The 24495-nt window shown below is 39.6% G+C and overlaps 1 protein-coding gene across 2 annotated transcripts in view; it reads left to right on the top strand.

The window, feature by feature from the left end:
- SYT1 (synaptotagmin 1) overlaps positions 1-24495 on the top strand; it is a 193741-nt gene that overhangs the window by 164695 nt on the left and 4551 nt on the right. The window lies entirely within an intron of this gene.

Here is a 24495-nt window from a genome sequence, read left to right on the forward strand (position 1 = left end):
CACATAAAACCAACCCAGGATGTTTTGCCTTTTTCCTCATGCAGCATGTACTAATGAGTCTATAACAGAGAATTTCTTTATTTTTGCCCACGTGTCTCATCACACGGTTTCTATTAAGAAATCAGTACTTGGAGAGAGAATATGACCCATAGAAAGAAGGAAGTTGAATTCATTTGGAAAAGACAATTCCAAATGCACTCGATACCCTTTCTTAATGTCTTAATAATCTACCTTGACTTCCTTCTCCTTCCCCCTACACCCTCTCCTGCAAGTCCATTGGTCAGAGTGGTGAGCTCACAGCATCAGGCAGGAGGTCAGGTAGGGTCACACTCACTGGATCTGAAGCTACAATGCAGAAGTTTCAAGATAATGGGGTTCTAGTGCATTGAGGAGCACAGACTCCTCTAGTATTAGCGATCATCCTGCCAGATGTGGAAGGGTGCTCTACTAGATACATGGAAGGAACTTCATAAATTTTAGTTGAATCTGAATCAGAGCGACTCAGTTTTTTTAATGAAATATTTCAGACCTTATAATAAGTATAATATAATGAATATTCATAATGAGGACGCATAATATAATGAATACACAAAAGAATCAAAACAATATATATAATCAAAATCTTGTGTGCCCTTCCCTATCATGTTATGTGATTCCCAAGCCTATTTTCATGTTTTATGTTCATCATTCCTATGTTTGCTTTTAGTACATACATTTTGGGTTTCATTTTCAGTTATATAAATGGTATTACACTCTATATATTTTATGTGTTTACAAACTTTATATAAATAATATATTATGTATCTTTATGCAACTAGTCTCTCCATATTCTTGAGATGTATCCATGTTGATTAACGTAAACTTGTTACTTTTAATTGCTGTACAGCATTCCATGGTAGGAATATACCCCAGTTGATGTTTACAGCTTTCTGTTGATGGATATTTGGGTTGTTTCCAATTTCTTGCTGTCATAAACAATGCAACAAGGAGCATTCCTATACATATCTCTTTATGCAAATGTGGAAGAGTATTTCCAGGATACTTACATGAGCATGATATTGCTGGGATATAGGGAATGCACATCTTCGGCTTTTCTGGACATTCCCTAATAAATACCCCAGGAGAATATGAGTGTTCCTATTGCTCACGTCCTTGTCAACACTGATGTTAATTTAAATATTTAGCCCTTTTTAACCGGTGTATTTTTCCCTAAAAATCCTACAGAGGGCAGCATATCCCGGTATTACGTCTCAGGACGCATTCCAGTTTATGGGTTCCTTCTTTCTTACTCCTTGAAATCCCTTGCCCTACTCCTTAACCCACTCTTACTTCAGTCAACTCCCCGGCAGTATTTCACAAGGACAGACAAATATAACACTGTTTGAAAGCTGAAAGCTCCCTCCCGCTTTCGACTCCACATTGCTGGCACATTTCTGTCTCCTGACAGGATGGAAGGGAAAAAGAGACAAGTCAGTCTTGATTTAAAATACTTTTTCCAGAGGTCCCTGGGTGGCTCAGTTGGTTGAACATCCGACCCTTGATTTGGGCTCAGGTCATGAGCTCAGGGGCATATGATGAAACCCCGGGACAGGCTCAGCGGGGAGTCTATTTCTCTCCCTCTCCTTCTGCCCCTCCCCCTGCTTGCACACATTCTCTCCCTCCCTCCCCCTCCCAAATAAATAAATCAATGTTTAAAAAAATACTTTTTCCAGTTCAAAGTAGCATAAGAGGGGATGTGAGTAGACAACAACGTCTTCCACCATTCTGAGGCCGTGGTACATAACCTAATTAGGAGGCACTGCACACTGTCCAAAAGTGTTTATGTAAATTGGAGAAATAGGGAGAAGTAGGGGCAGTTATTGTAAAGGAGCGGATACTTTGTTTTTCTTCTGGAATAGAAGATATTTACCCCTTTGCCTTCTTAGTTACACTGTTCCTGGCTCACTAAGGAAGAAAAACAGTGTTCAGTTTCTCAACACCTCCTCGAATTTTTTTTTATTTTTTTAAAGATTTTATTTATTTGACAGAGAGAGACACAGCGAGAGAGGGAACACAAGCAGGGGGAGTGTGAGAGGGAGAAGCAGGCTTCCCGCAGAGCAGGGAGCCGGATGCGGGCTCAATCCCAGGACCCCAGGACTATGACCTGAGCCAAATGGCAGACACTTAAAAACTGAGCCACCCAGGTGCCCCTTGAATTTCTCTTTTTGTACTGAGTTGAAGTCCTGCCCCAACCAGAGTTCCACGGTGGGAATGCAGCCTTCAAAGGTGCATTCCTTTCAACAAAGCAGATGTGAAATTGAGCTTTGCTGAAGGATTTAAAATAGCTGCTTTAGGAATTTACTGTTAGTTCTTTCAAAGTGGCCCAACAACCACCACTCTGCTAGGAGTACTTTTTCCTTCCTGAAACTAGGTTTTAAGATTTCCCAATAATTTAAAATGATTGAATGAATGAATGAATGATAAAATTTTATTGCTGTCCTTGAGGCAGAAAGTAGACAAATATGATTTGCTTTTGGATCGGTTACTTTCTTGAGTTATTAAATCTTTTCCCCTTCCACTATCATAGATCAAACTTTCTCCAAATGGAATCTCTCAAATACTCTTTCAGCAAGACATTTTTATTTTTATTTATTTTTTTAAGTAAGCTCTACATCCAATGTGGGGCCTGAACTCACGACCCCAAGATCAAGAGTCTCCTGCTCTACTGACTAAGCCAGCCAGGCAAATGAAAATACATTTCAGTGGAAATGCTGGGGTAAAACCTGTTTTTTAAAACAAAATCAGGTTTCTGGGTCACCTGGGTGGCTCAGTCAGTTAAGCCTCACACTCACGATTTCAGCTCAGGTCAGGATCTCAGGGTCAAGATTGAGCCCTGCCTCGAGCTTAAGGCGTGGAGCCTTGCTTAAGATTCTTTCTCCCTCCCCACCTGCCCACCCCCTGCTCATATATGCACACATGCACGCACACACACTATCTCTCTCTATAAAAAAAATAAAGAAAATCAGGTTTCTCTAATACAAAATGTCTTAGAGTCATTTATATGCTGATGTGTATTATAAATCCCTAAGGCAAGACTTTTAGAGATTCTGTGTTTCTAAGTGATTTGAGCATAGTTCCCTTTCTCATGACACACCTGACAGGATTAGAGTTCAAAACACACTTTGGAAACTGCTAAAATAGGTATTCTAAGGTTGGCTACACCCTAATCATTAAGGCCCCAAATTCACAAGACCCATTTATTTGGCATCCTTGACTATAGTTCTTTCATGATAGAATACCTGTCTTGACATGTTGGTTGGTATACGCATTGCTCCTGTTCTATGACTGGGGACATATTTAAGCCAGCCTAATATTTGCTCCCTTGTCTGCGACTTTTTTTCTGCTTCAATGCCTCAAGAATGTCTGTCTTCTTGAATTTCAATTATTCAATTGGGAATATGTTTGTAGTGTTGAGCATTCTGTTATTAATATTTCCCAGAACATGGTATACCATTTCAATCTATAGATATGGTTACTCTTTGTCTCTAGTGAAGTTCCTTTGTATGTTTGTGAATGTTTCCTGTTTTGTATATTGGATCCTCTTCTTCAGGGACATCAGTTTTACTGATGTCAAGTGCTTTGGAACTCAAATCTGTTATCTCCCCTCGTGTCTATAAGTCTTTTTTCTAGCTCAATAATTTTATTTGCAGCCATGTTTATTTTGTTCCTTGCTATGTTACCTTATTTGCTCTATAATATTGTTTTTGTTCTCAACTTCCTTAATTCTGAAACCTTGTTGTTCTATAATCTCATCTTTGAGCTCATATTTTTCTGAGTTCATGTTCTCATTAACTTGATTCATAGTACAAAGCACTTCTGAGGAATTTTGTTTTGTTTTCTGGATTATGTTTTCTTTAAGAGTGGGGGTTTTATCATTCTTTTGCAGGCTATGTTCCTCTCTTTTAAGGGTTGATTGGTTTTGTTTGCTTTTATTTGGGAGTGTTGCCTTAACATATTTGAATATTTCCCCCGGCCTCCCCACACCCCATCTTGTTCATACCTGAATAGCTCTATCCAGATCTTCTCTTTGTTCTGATCTGGGGCAGATGACTTCTCCTTGGCTCCATTTCCATGGACTCTAACTTGTTTTCCCCCTGAGCTATGGTTTGAGAACTTGGTACATATACAAATACCGCCTATTTTACTGTAGATTGATGGAGGGGGTGAAGAAGGGAAGGGGAAAGCTCTGTGGAAGCCACGTGACATCTGTCTGATGTAGAACTCCTGGGCACTGCTCTTTCCTCTGGGATTTGTAGGTGTTAACCCCTCCCTCTAATCAGGACTCGTGCCTACCATGCAAGGGGGATTTTTGGCGGGGGTTCTAATCATTCAACCAATTTTTATTGAGTACCTATTCTTTGTTAGGTACTATTCTAATCAAGACGCTGGAAATACAGCTGTGTGAATAAATGAGACCAAAAAAATACCCTTTCTCATGAGTTTATATTCATTGTGGTGTCTTTACTGGTACAATGTAGTATCAGAAAGCAGCAGCCCACTTCTGCCTAATAGCCTTTCCAACCACTCCTCAGTCAAAAGAGGGGAGAAAAATAAAGAGAGTCATTCACTTCAATTTGGTCTCGATTTGAGGGCAATGGTGAAGTCTTAAGATTCATCAATTCATCAGTAAAGCTTCAGAGGGGCAGGGAGGAAGTCAGGTTCAGGAGCTGCACTCTGTCACTCCAGAATCTTCTTTCCTTGACCAGCATTTTGCATGTGTATGTGTACATGCTCATGTTTTGTTTGAGTGCCCATATTAAGTTGCACTTCTTGCCTTATTTGGTGGCTGAGTTCTTATTGGGGAGGAGGAAGCTAGTATTTCTTATTGTTGGCATTCATTTTTTTAGTTGTAACAGAGAAGAAGATTATATGAATCTGTTTTCACTCTATTGCCTTCAGCTAAAGGCCTCAACTAGTTCTTTTAACTCTAATTGAATGTCCTACCTATGGTCTGCAAATATAAGCTTGCCATGAATTGCTCCTTAGGAATTAATCAAATACTTTAACATGCAAACAAAGAGCATAAAGCTGAATTGGTTTGCTTGGGTTGTGTGCCAACTTCTCTTGGCTAAAAAACATTTCAAGGACTTAAACTCCAGACTACTTCTAAGAAGTCAGTTCATCTTATCCCTGGACACTGAAAAATGGGTTCCCTCATATCTAGGAAAGAAATTCTTCTGAAAAGTTCCTCAGTTTCATACCTTATGCTCAGGACTGTTTCTGCACAATCCCACAAGAATTCACTCTCTCTCAAATATGTCAAACACCTATTCAGGTAGTGGCAGGTGGAGACAAGATATAAGAATCAATGCGGGTCCCCAGACTTCTTCCAAGATATGGGCTTCTGGGTCAGCGTTAGAAATGCCACACTCCTAGATCTATCTGCCTAAAGAGTAAAAGAAATAACCAAACACTTGTGTCTTTTCTTACGTACAGTAAAAGACCGAGCATTACCTACAAACACCTCCCAAATAGATGATACTTAATTTAGATTATGACAAGGATATTTGAAAAATACTGTACTTATAAGGGAATTTTAATGGCACTAGATTGCATCTTCTTGTGTTACTACCATGCTTCTAATGTAATTTCCCCCATCCAGAATTGTAATCCTTAGCCAGTTGCCTTGAAAGCTGGTTACCGTGGTGATGATTATCAGTATTATGATGACCTATTTAGAGGAATTTCTGCAGTGCCAGAAAACAAATAACCATTGAGGAAGTCTGAGAAATGAATGCTGCTCTTTCCCTGAAAGTACCTTTACAGACAATCGCCATAGATGTAGTGTGTGGACATGTGTGTGCACACATGCATGTGTATGTGCGTATGGTGTAGATTTGTTCAAAATTAGCATTTGCAAAGGTTTTTGTGAAAGGATGGTTGTCCTTAAGCCCTCCAAGAGTAAGAATGGTAGTAGGATTCTTCTTCCTACATATCTGAAATGCATGGCCATGGTTGTATTGATTTCTCAGCAGTGTTAACAGAGTTTCCATTTGCACAGTTTCTTTTTCTTGATCAGCCTCTGTTTTTTGAGGATTGTCTAGGGGTGCTGGAGTTCGGCTGACAGGCGTTTGGTGCAGATGGATTTTTACAAACCAACTGATTGGCCATTAATAGTTCCTAAATAAATTGTGACTATTTGATAGCTATTTTGATTTCCTCACATTTCCTTTATGCCACAAAGTCTACACCGTGACCTCTATTTGGTCTCCCATCTCCCATTTTCCTGGAAACTTGTGTTTGTGATTGTTGATCTGGGTTTTAAAGTTTTTAAGTTTAAACGTTTCTCATTAATCGTTGTGCTGTCCATTGATGCTTCAGCTGCTGTCTTTTTTGGTTTTTTTTTTAGAGAAATTTTTGGTACTACTTTATACCTATAAAAATTCCAATGATAAATATTAAACTCTTATTATGATCAAAGAATCAGCAAAAAACAACAAAAGCCAAGCATTACCCAAAACAGGACAAACAGACCTAATTTCCTCCTTCTAACCCACCAAAATTGTTTTCTGTCATTTTCATGTTTGTCCTTAGGTTTTCAACGGAACTCTTTATCTACTCTCATCTCTCATTCATTGTAACTTCCTTCAAGGTAATAGCAAGGTGTCGATATTTTCTACCATGTTCTCATATCATTCAGCAAAGGGCTAGCATATAATGAAAATTCAACAAACTTGACTCTTCATGTAATTCACCCTCCAAGAACTTCCAAAACCTCTTCAGCCATGCTTTCCAACTCAGTGTTCATCTGTTCATATTCACAATGGCCTTCCAGCAAAATTATGTCGGAATCTCTTTCTTTAAAACCATATACAGTGAGTGTTTTTCACACAGCATCTTGAGTCAAGGTCAGTTAACTCATTTGGGCTCTATTTTCAATTTCAGTACCACAGACCTGTCCTTATGCCTGAAATCACATTGCTCTGAACTGAGGGCAAATATCAAACTCATATGAGTTACCTCACTAAATTCTTTACACTGGTCTGACTACCATATTGAAAATGCCATTATAAGAAAATTTGCTTTCATTTGATTAAATATGTTAATTAATGCTGGATGATATGTATTTCTCTTTCAACATTTTTGAGAGGAAAATACACTGATCTTTTAATTAATTTCTAGCCCAATCTCAACTTCAAAGAATCTAGCACAACATATCCAAATTGATCTTGCAAAATGTTGACTTCTCTCCATCTAACAAAAGTGTGCAGAAAAGGCATTAATATTGCTTACTGGCATATGGCCTTGGACTCATGTATACCATTTCCTGAAAGAGTCACTGAAAACAGAGGGCTTTTTAACCCGTTTAATTCAGAGCCCATAAATGGTAGCTTCTCTTAGAACATAACGTCTGCCCTCTTATTCATTTATTCAAGAAGATATTTAACTGTCCCTTTAAAATGGCCTTCAGATTAAATCACAAGTTGTGAGTTGTTTGAAGTATATTCACATCCAGCACTGCTTGGTAAGAATTAACTCTCTTGAAACTAGACTTAGAATCTTAATCTTTCAGAATATTTCCAACAAGATTCAAAGTCAGACCTCTGACTCTGTACAACAATTCCACTAAATTAATTCACTCTGCATTTGTTGGATGGATTTTTCAAGGCAAATCATGAGCTTGCTTTAGAATATTCCTCTATGTCTAATCTTCACCCCTAGAGAAGACAGTGCTTAGAATTTAGTACTAGCAACCCTTCCCACCCTGAAGCTAAACTGGGAAGAATGAGAACAGAATGTTCTAACCTCATCCATACCACAGGCGGTTATTCAAGGAAAAAAACATATTTCACAGCCTTTTGCTAGATGAACTTGCTTTACAAATAGGGCACAATCTTCTGAAGACTGATGTGGAATAGGTTTTCTTCAAAAAGTTTCCATGGCTTTACTCCCACTGCTCTAAGAAAACTCATGTCCTTAACTGCTAGCAATCTAATGCAAAACATTTTATTAACTAACTACAATTATTCCAGCTGGTAATTTTTGTCAAGGTCTATTCAGTCTAGAGCAGTACCTGGTAGAGTGTTTCTGATGAGAAACTCGAGGGAAAGGGTTTGGGGTAAATTAGCCATTTTCACCAAGTCCCATTTACCATCCTTTTAGTGGATTAGAGAGATCATTTATGAGGATTATAAAAGGAGAAGCTGCTTTAAAATGGAGAGTCAAAGTGTTTCCAGAAAAAGTGGTATTAGAGCTGAGCTTCATTAAAGAGGTGTGAGTAAGGCATGAAGAGGAAGAGGCCTTCCAGGCATGAAGCCCCAAGAGGGAAGAGCACACTGCATATCCAGCGAGCTGAAAGGCCAGGGGGCTGGAGCAGAAGCAGCATGGGGGAGTATCCTGAGAGATGAAACTGGAGAGGCAGGTATGAGACACATCATTCAGGGTCCAGTACTCTAGTTAAGAAACAGAAACATTTAAATCACAGTATAACTACTGAATTGGAAACAATCTAAGTTATATATCATGTTTTAATCATCCCTCCTTGAAGAATGTATATAGTCTAACACTGATAAAGTTTATGAATTTTGAATTAAGATAACTGTTCCAAGCCATAGGACTTCTATGACAACTAATATTAATTGTGTGATCATGAACCAATTAGACTCAGGTTCCTCAGCTGTAAAGTGGAGGTAATAGGCCTACCTCTCAGGGTGACCATGAAGAATAAAGGAGATAAACTAAAGACAGTAAACAGTACAGTGCCTGCTAAGAACTGTTTAAAAAATGGAAAGAATATGCAGTACAGAACAAACAAACAACAACAAAAAAAAACAGAAGCAGAATCATAAATGCAGAGAACAAACTGATGGTTGCCAGAGCAGAGGGGGTTGGGGGATGGGTGAAATAGCTGAAGGGGATTAAGAGGTACAAGATTTGGGACATCTGGCTGTCTCAGTTAGTGGAACATGTGACTCTTGATCTCAGGATCATGAGTTCAAGTCCGACATTGGGTACAGAGATTACTTAAACAAAAAAAAGGACAAGCTTCCAGTTATAAAATAAGTCATAGGGATAAAAAGTACAGCACGGGGAATATAGTCAATAATATTGTAATAATGTTGTATGGTGACAAATGGTAACTACATTTACTGTGGTGAACATTACATAATATATAGAACTGTCAAATCTTTATATTGTACACCTGAAACTAGTATGTGTACCAACTATACTTCAATTTAAAAAAAGAATGTGCAGTGCAGCCCTTCGATGTGGACAAGAAGGGATCCTGTGCTGGAGCCCAGAGTTTAGAGGGCCCCACTCTGGTCCTCCCCTAGCTACACTTCCAAGGGATGAGGAGTCCACAAGAGCAATAGAACTTACTCATCTAGAGGCTGCACCCACCTCTCCATTCTAGACCAGGCTCTGAGTACCTGAGACCCAAAGTTCCCTGTCAAAATGACCCCAAGTTGATTCATGTTAAGACTTATTCCCCAAGTCTGAGCACCTGAAGGCTGGTCATACCCCATAGCTGAAGGGTGGTTAAGAAGCAGGTTTTGGGGACTGGTGAATAGAACTTGGCCATGTGGGCTGGGGCATCCCCATATAAATATGTGAAATGCACATCGGAGCTGAAGAAGACTGGGACAGGGGGGCCTGGCAGCACAACTCTCCCACACTGCCAGCTTCCACCGCCGAACCCCCAAGAAGTCTGAGAGTTCTCAATTTAAAGCTGGGTTTCTGGGTCGCTATGAATGTGTATTTATTAAAATATGAGGATAGAAAATTCATATATATGTGCATATATAACTCTTAACAATTTAGACATACTGTGTATGGACTTTCATTTGTAGTCTTAACCTGGGCACTGCAAAATGTTACAGGCCGGCCTAATCCTATAATTTATAAAATCCTGCATATCACACAAAATTCCATTTCATTGAAACCATCTTAAAATGTATGCATTACCTATTTATGAGAATCACATTAGGTTAACCATGAAATTCCATTATGCTCAGAAAGACTGGAAAAGGCCCGAGGAAAAAACAAGCTCAAAGAAAGACAATCCATTTTTGGATTGTCCATCTCAGTGACCTCTTTCTCACTCTACATAAGCATTAACACTGCAAATACCATTGTATTTACATTTTATGAAATTGCACATCTATATATGGAGGTGAAGGGATAACAAGGCATGGGAGCTGATGACTTTTTAGTATTAACAAAAGGTCAGTTCTCTCTTTGTGACATGTGTTTGGACTCCTTCATGGTAGACACTTGAATTCAAACTAAGCATTTCCAGCTGAGTGAAGGGTGTTTGTCCTCTGTGAAGCCCTCTTACAGTCACCGCTGTGCAAATCATTTAGCAAGAAAACATGCACTGTCTTATGTTACCTTTCCTAACACAGATACGTGCGTTGGTTCAAACCTAACTCAGAAATGTCTGTCTTCTCTTCCCAACCCAACTGCATGCTCTTTAAAGAACAAACTGGCTTCCATAGTTTTCGGTATCCCCTCACTCTCTTCCCTAAGAATTGCTCAATAGATATGTATACTTTGCTGATTCATTCAGGCATTAGGCAAATATTTACTGGATCCCTATCATGTGTCAGGCTCTGTGTCAAGCATGGGGACAGGATGCAACCGGATGCTGGCTGAAAGATAAATACCTGGCACGTAACAGGCCCTCTGTGAGTGAGTAACTGCATGAGTGAAGGAATGAATCAATGAATGGATGCTGTACCCCAGAACTAAGGAATAATACCAAGGAAAATGGAATAACCACTTAAGTTACCTTAGGTCAAAAGTCTTCAAGGTGGAAGGTGTCAGCCTATGGAGTATCTGTGATTCAAGAAAATAGAAAATTGGGAAAAACAAGACCAGCCCTCCTCTTTTTACATCTGGGCCATCTCTGTGGCAATGTGGTGTGTGCCTCTGAAATCCTGCAAAGACTTAAGCCATTTCACAGCAACCATTAAATCTTCTATATAGAGAATTTGGCTGACTCTAACACCCCAACTCTCACTCTTCCCAGATTTAGGGAGGAAGTATCTTAGGTGATGTCAATGCCAAAGATATCGGTGTACACAGTAACATTGTGAGTTTTTACTGAGACTCGAAATACTGATATGTGGTGACTGACTTTAATCACAAATTGCTTCATAAAAAGCAGTAAAATCACCACGGAATTATATTACTTCATGTCATTTTCCTACACGCAGTGTAATATTGAAGTCATAGCTTATTTTTATTCTCTTTACAATATTGTAAGAAAACCAGATTACCAAGGTAGAAGTGGATCTCTCCTGCAAAGCTCCTTATCTTCTTGACGCGCAGAGCACCAGCTGATCTCGAACAGTGTCACAGCTTTATGAAAGAGACCCATATTTGGCCATCAACAAACCAAAATGAAATCTCTCTCTTGAAGGATAAGGGAAATCAACATTCAAATAAAGAAATTTAATAACAAGCCAACCGGGGTGCTCAGTTTTTTTTTTTTGAAAGGACATGCATTATTCATACTATAAAATCTCAAACCAAAGTTGGGAAGTATGAGTTACCAACAATATTATGATTCTTAAAATCATTATCTCTTTTTCTAAAGGGAAAATGAAAGCTGCTTCATTAATCCTCTCTAGGGCCACAGGCTCAACAATTTCGCTTAAACACAGGAAGAAGCAGAGCAAGAGGAAAGAAACCCTTCCCTGAAAATATTAATGTATTTTCTTTTTCAAGCAGAGAAAGAAGCACTGAGACATTTCCAGCTAAGACACTTAGGGGCCATTCCCTCACTCCCTAGGAAAGACACCCAGACACTTGACAAGTTCTAGAAACAGTCAAAATGAAGACTGGGGGAGAGATTCCTTCACTCCATCTGGAAACATTTCCAAATCACTCCCTCAATTATTGTAAGGCAGTCTCAGTCCATAAACTTTCTAATGCTTAGACAGCATAATGTTTAGAAGACACACAGACATTTTAAAGCAAGTATGTGCAAGAGATAGGGAGTTAATGAGAGTAAAATTGATTCTGGCCAAACCAACCTGAGAGCTGAGTGAGCCGGAGGTCACCCCACTGCAGAGCACTAACTCTATTTAGTAATATTATGTGTAAAAGCACCCCTAATCTCACATTGTTTGCATTTTCACCACATGTTGAATTGCCGGGAAACTACCTCTATGTGGAGAAGGAGTAGCATCCATTTGTCATATTCCGTGTGCTTAAAAGTCCTCACACTCATACCAAGTAACAATGCCACCAATGGTGTCTCATCGAGTACAAATGTCTAATACTACTGTAAAAAAAAAGAAGAAGAAGAAAAGAGGAATAAATATCTCACTAATGACCTTTCATCTGGCATAAATAAGAGGCGAAGCCCAAATCTCCAGAAAAGACAAAAAAGTCAAGTCAAATTTACCGTTTGCAATTTTGTTTACTTTACTGAATCCTTTGACTGTTTTTGTTATTCGGTTCATACAAACAGTTTATACTTGGCCATTCCACCGAACTCTTTGTAGTCATCCAGAAAGAATCAACCATAATTACTACCGCTCCTGCTCTCATATGTTTGCCCTTCCTGAAAGATTTTCCAAAGTACAGGGAAAAGAAGGGTGAATTATAGATGAAGAATTTCACCTTAAAAACCAAAGAGAAAAGACGGGTTTTGCAAGATGACCGGCTCCTTCTTCTACCAAGTGCGGCACTCAGACCGTCACTCCGCTCTTGCAGGTGCCCGGAAACACACCACCTCAGTGAGAGTGTTCTTTGACGTGTCCTCATTCCCCAGTTCTGGGACATACATGCCTACGTTTTTAATCAAGAGGCTGGCAGTCATGTACAATCCATTTGGCAATGTTAGAAATGATTGTTGGAATTCAGTGGCTTCCTCCACCACGACCAAAAATGTTTTCCAGTTAATCCATAATAATAGCATTTTGCATTTACATTTTTGTCTCCTCAAAGCACTTTGCCACCATTAATGAACTAAATCAGCCCTTGCTATTTTATGGTCTGTCTCATTAAAATGAAGTTGATTTCCTCTGTGGCAGTCATTTATCTAATGTTGTTTTCTTCTAGCAAACACTGCATTTAACGAATGTAAATTCATTTAAATTGTGTGCTCATACAGAAAATTTTCCCGGAATATATTTTTAATGCTACGTCCTTATATAACATTATAGGGAGCATTTTAAACTCTAAGACACATAAGCTTCTCAGTGTAGTCTTCTCTAAGTACTGGCAAATTATTTATGAAAACCCCCTCAAGTAACTGCCACTGATGGAAATTGCTCTGTGGACCCTATTACTATTTAATTATTTGTATCCTATTAAATGATTGGCTCACTGATAAAACAGGCTTACTCAATAAGCACACAAGAAAAAGCTGCAGTTGGCAAAGAAACTCTGATTCCTAATTCTGTATGATTTAACTATGCTGTCTCTGCCATTGCTGGACCACATGTACCAGGGCCCAATGGCTCATTCCTAGAAATTTGATCTCAAGTGGGAAGGAAGTGTCTCTCTGCAAAGAAATGCATACACACTTCCAAGTTTAGACAGAGATGGGATCCTAGAGAAGAGACACTAGGTTGAAAAACTCTACAAACATTGGTTAGTTGCCTCCCAACTTCTACTTCCCACTCTTTTGGTAAGAGTCTTCAAATTCCTGTTTGAGGAACCACCAAATTCTTCTATTCTTAGCATTGTGTTTAGAATAGAGTTGAGCCTACCCCCAACTCCCAAGATAGGACTCCTGGCCCTCCTGATTGGTTTAGGGATGTATACATGATCCAGGACTAAGCCAACATAGCCCATCACACTCTCTTCACCACAAGGATTAACAGAGTAGACATTTCACCATTGTTAGTCCAGTAAGAGTGAGGTGGGACTTTTCCTAGGAATTCTGATGTAGACACTCTTTTCCCTTGGGTGGTATAGTGTGATGATATGAGACTTGTAGCTAGTAGAGTCATTTACATCCTTACAAAAAGAGTCCAGGATGTCTTGGGGAGGCCACCAGGTGGAATCTGAGGATAACTCCATAGAAAACAGAGTAGTGATACAGACAAACCTGGGACCTAGCAGGTATTGATGAATCTGTGCTACACAGGGAACAGGCTGAAGTGCTGTAACAAAAAGACTCCAAAAATACAGTGGCTCAAAAAGACAGAATTTTTGTTTGAAATTCTTTATCTCCCACATGGGCACATGTGGGTGAGTAGACAACATTGGTAGGTGGTTTGGTGCTGTGGTTCATTTAGGAACCCAGGATCTTCCTAGCTTGTGCTGTCCCCCTAGAGGATTGTTTTCACATTGCAAGGTAAAAGCTGATTCACTGCCCTCCTATCATATCCATGTCTCAATTGCAAGAAAAAGAAAGAATGGAGGGCATGAAGCGTATATTAAGGCACTGTTTATCAGTTTTAGCTCTACTGACATTTTGAGCCTGGTAATTCTTTACTGGTGAGGGTTGTCCTATGCACTGTAAGATGTTTAACAAAATCCCTGGCCTCTGCCTACTCAAATGCCCACATCACCTCCCCTCCAAATTATGACAATCAAAAATGTCTCCAGACATTGCCAGATGTCTGAGAGATAAAACGGCCCCCTGTTGAGGACCACTGTTTCAAATTATGGTGGGGAGTTCCCACTCCCCACTTCCATTCACTTCCAATGGCCAGAGGTTAGTCATCTGGCCATACTAAGTTGCAAGACAGACTGGGAGAAATATTTCCAGCTGGGCAAACTGGCGCCCAGGTAAAACTTCAGGAGTTCTATTGCTAAAAAGTAGGGAGAAATGGATTTCAGGGGACAATTAACAATCATTGCCACCCAGCCCTACTTCTGGACTTTTCCATCATGTAAGTCAGTAAGTTACCTTTACAATCTGCATCATTTTGAAATGGGTCTTAAGTCACTTGAAATTCAGAACCCTAACTGATGCAAGTATTACTTTCCTCGTCCAACACTAGAAGTTGAAATTTGGTGAGCATTATCCAAAGAAAAAACAATAAAAGGAATAAAGCCCGTAGTTACTCAGAAGCTGGGTACTGGCTCAGAGGGACTGAACAAAACAGCTGAAATGAGACTGTTTCTTATCAAGAGAAGTCTTTGGCTGAAATGGAAAGGCCATGGTCACAAGGACCCACGGCCACTGTGGTAGTTAGGAAAGAAGACAGTGTAATTACACCAAATTGTCCAAATGAAAACTGCAGGCATGTTGCATTATCCAGCTTTGAACTGCTGCTCTCTCATTCTCATTGTAAATAGAAAAAGCCTTCAGTGGCTCTTTGATATCTCACACAAAAGGATCATTGCTCACAGCCCAGCTGTTTTGCAATTATATTTCCATGAAGTTGGCATAATTTGACATTAGGAGTGCCTAAGGGAAGCAGGGGGTGACAATGTGCCAGGGTGTTAAAGTGGAGTATGGAATAGTAATGGAAGAAGCTCCCATGTCACACATCTCCCCAAAGTTCATCTTGAAGCCAACAGCTCTGAATTCAAGACACATTTTCCCATAGGAATATGGTTTTTATGTCATTCGCTTACCACAAAAGTTCTCCAATACCAGAAAAGAAAGAGATACGTACTTTGCAAAACTACAAAAGAAAATGCTGCAGGGCAGAGAAAGGTCTGTCTGAAGGTTCTAACTGAGAAAATCATCAGTAAAATCTTCAGGGAAGAGGTGACTTTTAAACCAAACTTAAGATGGGAAAAGAAAGAAAGGGCATTTCAGGCTAAAGGACAGTCATTTCAAAGACATGGCATTTTAAATTCTCTGTGAGGAATAGTGAGTATTGACCATGAGTAGAGCACAGAGTTTGTGGAAAATGCTAAGTTAGGATGCGACTGTGAAGGTCATGATACAGTCTGGATTTTTTTAGTTGGCAAGCCACTAAAGACTTTTAACATGGGAATGGTGTGATCAAATATAGTTTTAACAATTATAGGAATAGTGTGGAATTGAGGGCGAGATCACAAGAGAGAATGGACTTCTGATCTTGAGATGTGACAACAAGTTAGAAAGAGGGAACCAGCCAGAGAGACAATGTGAGGGTAAATTGGCAGGATATGGTGGTTAACTATTCACAGGGAGTAGAGAAGAAGGAATCAGAGACAGTCCCAAATTTTCTAACTTTTTGGTCCAGGAGGCTGGAATCCCAGCATAAGAACAGGCTTAAAGAGGAGGTAATGAGCTCAGTAGGTGTCTATCTGCAGGATAAGAGAAGCTCTAGATGGTTATGACCTTATAGTACAGCATATAGGCTGCACCTATAAAATTTTCTCATGGTAGAAAGGAGTTGAACAGAAAAATGAAAGAAGGGGGTATAGCTTTCACCTCTCTCCAACAACCTATCGGTATTACCCCATCCCCAACAACAGCAACAAATCTCAAGGCTGAGGGCTTCCTTTTGCCTATTTCCTCATTTTAAGCAGCATATGGAAAGTAGATGCCCAAGTGTATCAACATTAGCTGGCCTCAGTATCTGGAAAGAAAGCTCAATAAATCATAGTTTTGACTCACGCTATCCTAGAGCCTTAGTAAAATGTTTCCACCTAGAGCTCTTGAGTTTAACTTTTCAGCTCTGTGTAATTTCATCTATTGACTTCAGAAGTAGGGGTAAACTGTACAGGATGTTGAAATTAGTTTCCCATCTCACATCTCAAGACTACCTCTTATGGTGGTAATGAAAGAAATTCCCCCTGTCTCTTTCATCTCATACATGATTAAATTCTTCATGAATGAACCAGTTGCTTAGAGTAAGTATGCTTCTTTCCAGAAGTAAATCTGGCACTCAAGGCAGTCTGGCTTCCTTCTGCAGCAAGTAGTGCAATGGTGGGCACCGAGTAAGCAAACCTGGGCAAGAGTCTGATACCTAGATGCTGACTTAGATGTCAGCCCTTTCACAAAACTATAATAATAATTAAGAATTAATCATAATAGGTGCTGGGCACATATTTGAAGCAATTTCCACATAGTAACTCAATTTAATCTTCAGAACTCTACAAACTAGGTATCATCATTCTCACCACTTTATGTGGAAGGAAGTAGGACACAAAGAGGTTCAATAACTTGTCCAAGACCACACAGCTAGTAGCAGAGCCGAGATTCAAGTTTGTCTGGCTCCAGAGGTTGTACCTGTAACACTACCCTAAATTGTTTCTCTAACGCATCACAAAGAGCAACAGGTTCTGAGTTGGAAGACCCTGGTTTGAGTTCTTGGGGGAAAAAAAAAATCAGCCTTTGGGAGCCCTAGTCTCTTCATTGGGTTGGTTGTAAGGGGTGAAGGAGATGATATGATTTTTAAAGATATATATAATCTTAAAGTGCTTTACAAATACGAGGGAACATTATTATATTAAACTTTGCAATGGATCTTACTTTAAAAATTATTCAAAGCTAACATTTCATCCATTTTCACTAATTTTATTACGGATCCGAAAACATCTGTACCTAACTATTATCTTCTGGTTATACGCTCTAAGTTAACCTTTTTTTAATTAAAAAGACTTGAACTTTTTGAAGGTTTTTGCTTTGAAGAACAAAGTAATCACTTTTAGAAGTTTGGAAAAAAACATGAATTTTTCCCAAAAGATCACTTCCCAGACCTATTTAAATTTGAGTCTCATCCTCAAAACTTCCTAGATAAACAATAGAATCCTCTCAACTTGTTATATTAGTTTTCTATCGCTGCCACAATAAACTACAACAAACTTCATTTAAAAAAGTAACATACGGTTATTATCTTATACTTCTGTAAATTATAGGTCTGACACAGGTCTCACTGGGCTAACAGCAAGGTGTCAGTAGGGTTGCATTCCTTTTTGGAGGCTCCAGGTAAGAATCCATTTCCTTCCCTTTTCCATCTTCTAGAGGCCACCTGCACCCCATGGCTTGTGTCCCCTCCTCTATCTGCAAAGCCAGCAAGGTAGTGCACCTCTGACCCTTCTTCTATTGTCTCTTTTTGACCACAGCCAGGAAAGGTTCTCTGTTTCTAAGGACTCATGTGATTAGATTGGGCCCTCTTCGATAATCTTCTCATCTCAAGATCCTTACCCTTAATCACATTTGTAAAGTCCGTTGTGCCATATAAGGTAAATGTTCCCTGGTTCCAAGGATCAGGATGTGGGCATCTTTTGAGGGAACTGTTATTCAGCCTATCATAATGGTGAACTTTAGGAATAAAAAAGTCCCCAGTTTCATATATTAAAAAGGCTTGTCAACATATTAAAGTTTGAAAGTGATTTCATTACAGTGTCCTGAAAAACCTCTAAGTCATAACAGCTCTTATGATAGAAAAGAGATAAAGTTCAGTTAAGCCGATTTCAGCTGAAAAGAAAACCTGACAAGCAGTGAGTGAAGGGTAGCAATGCCACATGGATAATAAAACCAAATGAATAGACCTCAAAATCATCCAAAACGAGGTGATGAATTGCACTCATTGTACCTGCAGTTTATTATTGGGAATGAAGAACCTTCTTTCTGATCCCACTCCATCCTTTTCTAGAACTGCAAGCTTACAGTCACATACTATTAGAGACTAAACAGACATCAGAAAAGAGACTTTCCTTTCTACCAAAGTTAGAAAAGAAAAAAGGCCCTACTCTTTTTTGAAGATAAATTAAAGAAGCAAAGGGTCCCAAGTCCTGCCCACGTTTCAGTGGCAACAGGGATGATCTAAATGGTTTTGAAAGAAGGTTTTCAGTATTTAGATGATGAGGAGTTCCACGAGTGCTTGTTTTGGGGGACAGAATGAAGTGATGCAGCCATAGAGATATGAAGTCCCTGAGGACAGCAGCCCAGTTTTGTACCTGGCATTATGTTTCCATGCCATTTACATGTTGACAAAAACCTAATGGATATTTGGAGGCCACACGTGGTGTCCAGCCGTTGTACTCAGGAAAAGCAATAGCAGTATTAGTGAATCTCATTACAGCCTATTTTATCATTTCCAAAAAATTATGTCCTATTGTGTAATGACCAGAACTTCTAAACCACCAAGAAACCCTGAAAAGACCAGGATTTGCTTTGTGGAACAGCCCCTAAAACAGAACAAATTTAATTATAAAGAGTCCTACATTGCAGGAGAGGTGATCCTTATTGTAAAAAATACGTGCATCCTTAAAGGATGGATGTGACTCATAGTTAGGTGACTCATAGTCTTCCATTTAAAAGACTCACTCAGCCATAATTAGAGAGACAGGAGCAAGGTCTGGATTCCAGAAGAAGTTACTAATGAGCTAATCAAGAGATTAGGGCCATCTCCAGAGGGACCAGAATTCAGGAAAAGACTTTGCACAATGAAAGAACCAGAGGACACAGTTAAGCCAATCAAGGTTGAATGACAATGGAGAAGATGAAGAGCAATCCAAGACTTCAGATGGCTGAGCCAAGAAGAACCTCAAACGTGTCTACCTCGAATACATAACCTATCAGGCTTAGACAGTCAAAACTTATCCAGACAGAAAAGGTGATAAAGAACAAGATCTCTAACAACCTAAGGAATGTGAGAAAACATTTGCAAACTATATTAGATAAGGGCTAATATCCAAAATATTTAAGGAACTCATACATCTTAATAGCAACATAATAATTTTCTGATTAAAAATGGACAGAGGATCTAAATAAACATTTTTCAAGAGAAGACATACAAATGGCCAACAGGTACCTGAACAGAGTCTCAACTTTACTAATCATCAGGGAGATGCCAGTCAAAGCCACAATGAGATATCACCTCACACCTCTTAAGAATGGCTATTATCAAAAAGGCAAGCAGTAACAAGCACTTGCTAGGATGTGGAGAAAAGAGAACCCTCATGCACCATTGGTGGGAATGCAAACTGGTGCAGCCACTATGGAAAACAGCATGGAGGTTCCTTAAAAATTCAAAAAGAGAACTACCCTATGATCCAGCAATCCCATTTCTGGGCATACACCTAAGGGAAATGAAATCACTATCTCAAAGAGAGATCTGCATGCCTATATTCATTGCAACATTATTCACAATAGCCAAGATGTGGACACAACCTAGGTGTCTACTGATGGATGAATGGATAAAGAAGATGTGGTATGGATATATATAATACATACAATAAATTCATATAAAATAAAATAATCTAAATATTATTATTCATAGTATTCTAAAACAAAAATGTAATATATATAAATTTAAATTATTCAGCCATAAAAAAGAAGGAAATCCTGCCATTTGCACCAACATGGATGGTCCTTAAGGGCATTATGCTAAGTGAAGTAAGTCAGACAGAGACAGACAAATTCTGCATTACCTCCCTCATATGTGGACTCTTTTTTTTTTATTCCAAACTCATAGGGGCGCCGCCTAGGTTGCTCAGTTGGTTAAGCATCTGCCTTTGGTTGAGGTCATGATCCAGGGGTCCTGGGATGGACCCCACGTCGGGCTCTCTGCTCAGAAGGGAGTCTGCCTCTCCCTCTGTGCTCTCTCTCACTCTCTCTCAAGTAAATAAATATTTAAAAAATAAAAAAATAAATTCCAAACTCATAGAAAACAGAGAATAGGATGGTGCCAAGCTAGGGGGTGAGGGAAAAGAGGACATGTTGATCAAAGGGTACAAACTTATCAGATGAGTGAGTTCTGGAGATCTAGTACGTGGTATGGTAACTACAGTTGGCAATGCTGTATTGTTTAACTGAAAGTTGCTAAAGAGTAGAGCGTAAATGATCCCAACACACACACACAAATATTGTAATAATGTGAGATGACAGATGTGTTAACTAAACTTCTTGTGGTGATCACTACACAATACGTATGTATATGAAATCATCACACTGCACACCTTAAACTTAAATAGCGTTATGTGTCAACTATCTCAGTGAAGTTGAGACATTATAGAATATCTTGGAATCACTGTCAGAACTGGCAGATTCTGCTTACGAAAGTGACAGGTCAGCAGTGACCTCTCTGACTTCACCAGCTACCTCTCTCCCCCTTGCTTTCTTCTTGCTCCACAAACATGCAGACGGATGTGCACCTTAGGGCCTTTGTGTGTCCTGTTCCTTCTGGTTGATATAAGCTTCCTCCACATCTTCAAATGACTGGCTCCTTCCTGTCATTTGGTTCTTAGCTCAAACCTGACCTCCTCAATGAGGACTTTGCGGAGCTCCCTTTCTAAATTACCTTGTTCTCCCCAAGGCATTAATCACATCACATCAGAACTTATATCTGAATCTGAAATTATCTTGTTGGGTTTTTAATTTGCTTACTCAAATGGCAGGTGCACAGGAATTTTCTTGTCATTTACTGTGTTAAATGAATAAACACGTAGTCATCGTGCATCTCTTGAGAAAAGCTATACCTTACTTAGGCTGATAAGTTTCACCACAAGAACACAGGAGGCATAAACATTGGTTTATGGGTATTTAGTATTTGGGTATTCAGTCAGTGCCAAAAAGCAACTGGAAACTTGCCCATCTTTGTAAATATACAAGGGGTTTGGACGGAGGAGCCAGGGAACTTCTTAAGCAAACGAGATCTCAGACCCAAAAATCAGTATTAGTTGTGAAGAGCAAGATGGTTTATGGGTGAAAAAAAGCCATTTTCCCCCTTCATTTGCAATTATTTACAGTGATTTGTTTAATTGATCAACTATTTAGTTAAAGGAGCTGGTTCCTCATCTCTAGGTCTGGTTGAAAATCTTATGTTGAAAATCTTCATTACAAACCCCTTGAGCGGATGCAGCATTAAAAACAAAAACGAAAACCCCAACCTACACATATCCAAGTAACGTGGGCTTTGGGACATGGAAGATGACTGCACTAAGAGTAAGGAGATCCACATTACTAGACCCGAAGTAAATTCCACTTACTCATTCGACAAAAACTGAATAGCGCCAGGCATTGTTTAGTAAATTCAGTTAGCGAACACTGCAGGCAAAGTTTCTGTCCTACAGGAGTTAATGTTCTACTGGCGGATAGGAAGAGGAAGATACAAACAACCTGTTCCGGCCCCACTGGCTGCTCTAAAAAAGGCATCTTCGCCTTGTTCCGGTGTCCGGCTGCTGCCTCGCGCGGCCACCGTGGCAGCCACGGGCTCCGGCAGCACGCTCACCAGCGCGTCCACCTCTCGCGTTGTTTGTAAGGCGCTGCGTGGAATCGCCCGCCCCTCAGTGCGGAACACCTGCGGCGGGATCTCCGCCTCTGCGGAAAGGAGGCGGGGAATGAAAGAGACGCAGCTGCTCATGGGAAAGCTGAGAAAGAGGGAACTGGCAGCCAGCAATGAGGTGCGTGGGGAAGAGGAGGAAGGCAGGAAGAAGAGGAGGAAGAGGAAGACGATGGTGAGGAAGAGAGCAGAGATATGAAGATGAGGAGGCTGAGGCGGCTGCAGGCAAACAGGCAGCTGAAGATGAGAGGGGGTGATGGTGACGCCAAGAAGCAGACCAGTGAGGATGACTAGACAGCAAAAAAGGAAAAGCTAAACTTAAAAAAAAAAAAGAAAGGCGGCCATGACCAATTTACCCTCTACGTCCAGTCTCCGAATCTACACGGGGTCACCCAGGAAAGAGTCCCACGTGCTCCCTCCCACACAACCCAAACCACAACGTGAATTTGCCGCGGAGAAGAAAAAGAGAACCAACATTTCCAAGGCCTTGCTTTTCTCTTAAAAATACTTAGAACGGAAAATGTGTGTGTAATCTTTATTTACACTGTATGTTCTGTACATATTGTTGGGGTCAGCCATTTTTAATTTTGGATAAACAAGCCAGCCTTCGGGGCATTCTCTGTCCTACTTCTGGCTCTACTTGTAGTGTGACCACGTTCATTACAATCTCAAAGGAGAAAAAACTGTAAAAACACGCGCACACACACACAAACAAAACAATCTTACTCCGAGAATTACAGTAACATTTTTTGTGTATGCACTTAGCTGTACTATAAACAGCTGGTTTGTATGAGATGGTTAAAGAGGCCAAAGATAAAAGGTTTCTTCTTTTTTTCCTTTTTTTTTTTTGTTTTTTTTTTGTTTGTCCGTCTGTGAAGTTGCTGCCAGTTTTGGCATGTTTGATGTATGTGTAAACATGTCCAATAACAAACCGGAATTTTATTGTGCTGAAAAAACTACAGACCAGGAAAGTTTGTTATCTAAAAGCATGTGGGTTTTAAATTAGATTATCTGTAAAGTTTCTCCAAGCTTTACACATACTAAAAGGGAGGAAAGAAATTTTAGAAGGCTTAGCACTGATTATTTTAGGGGAGTAAAATCATGGATGATTTTTAATTTTTTCCTTATGTTTGTCATTGTTTTCTGATCTTTTTCTATGAAGAATATGCATTGCATGTGAACTGGACAAATATTTGAGAAAACAGTAGAGAGATTTTACTGTCAAACCTGGGTATTGGTTCTTAGTAACCTGAAGGTAGTCATTCATCCATTAGTAGTGAGAACTGTAAATGGGAATTGTCTTACCCCTCCATTGATTTGCTTATTACTTTACCTTTACTTAATGAGGCTTTGGGGAAACTGCTAAGGGAATCCTGCTCCTTTTCTCATTACCTCTATGTGTACTGACTCTCTACCTAGGGATGATCAGGCACAGGTCCTGGATCAATCAATCTCTCTCTCTCTCTCTCTCTCTCTCTCTCTCTCTCTCTCGCCCTCTCCAGCTACACCCCACCCCATCATTGCATGCGCAACACACACGTACACACACACACACACACACATGCGCACGCACATGGCCTCTTCTCTCCCTTAACCTTCAAATCTCAGTTTAAATGTTACCTCCACAGAGAGGCTTACCTGAGCAATCTAAGAATTCCATTGCTACCTTAGGCTCACCATACCATCCCCGCTATTCTCAATCCTATCTCTATTCTTGCCCTGTTCTTCTAGAGCACTCTTGTCAACTTGTAATTTCATATGTATTTCATTTCTTTACAAGCCTACTGTCTCCTCCCCGCAACAAGCCTGAAGTTCCCTCATGAAAACAGCAGTGAGCGGTTTTATTCACTGCTGTATCACTAAGGCTTAACTAATATTGATTGAGTAAATGAATAAATGAATGCATGAAATGGCTTCTTTGTCCTTTCTCTGTCAAGAGTTTTATTCCCATGCAGTGGTATGCTGCAACCAGTACTTTACAGGCTCAGAAGAGCCAATTGTTAATTATTTCAGGGATTTTGGTAAGCTAGTTGTTAAACTACTTAGTAGCTTGAAATTAGCCACGCTGAGAGTATTTCTACCATGGACATTGGCAAATGTTGCATGTCAAGACTTTTTTCCCCCAAGTTGCTGGTTCGTTAGCACACAGTAGCTCTCATCCCCTAAATCCAGCTATAAATATTGAGATATCATGGCAAAAAACCTGGCCCATAGGTTACTTAAAATCTTTCAGTAAAGAAGGCTTACATTTTTTTAAAAAATATTAAATATATGCTATAAAATGATTTCTCTGTTGGGAATACTCTAGTTTTTTAATAAGCTAAATTATAATCTAAAATATGTATCTTTGATCTCCTGAAGTTTTTGTTTCTGTTTT

This window comes from Eumetopias jubatus, unplaced genomic scaffold, assembly GCF_037043125.1.
Source record: "Eumetopias jubatus isolate StellerSeaLion01/CBP00866 unplaced genomic scaffold, mEumJub1_p1.0 scaffold_8, whole genome shotgun sequence".
NCBI lineage: Eukaryota > Metazoa > Chordata > Mammalia > Carnivora > Otariidae > Eumetopias > Eumetopias jubatus.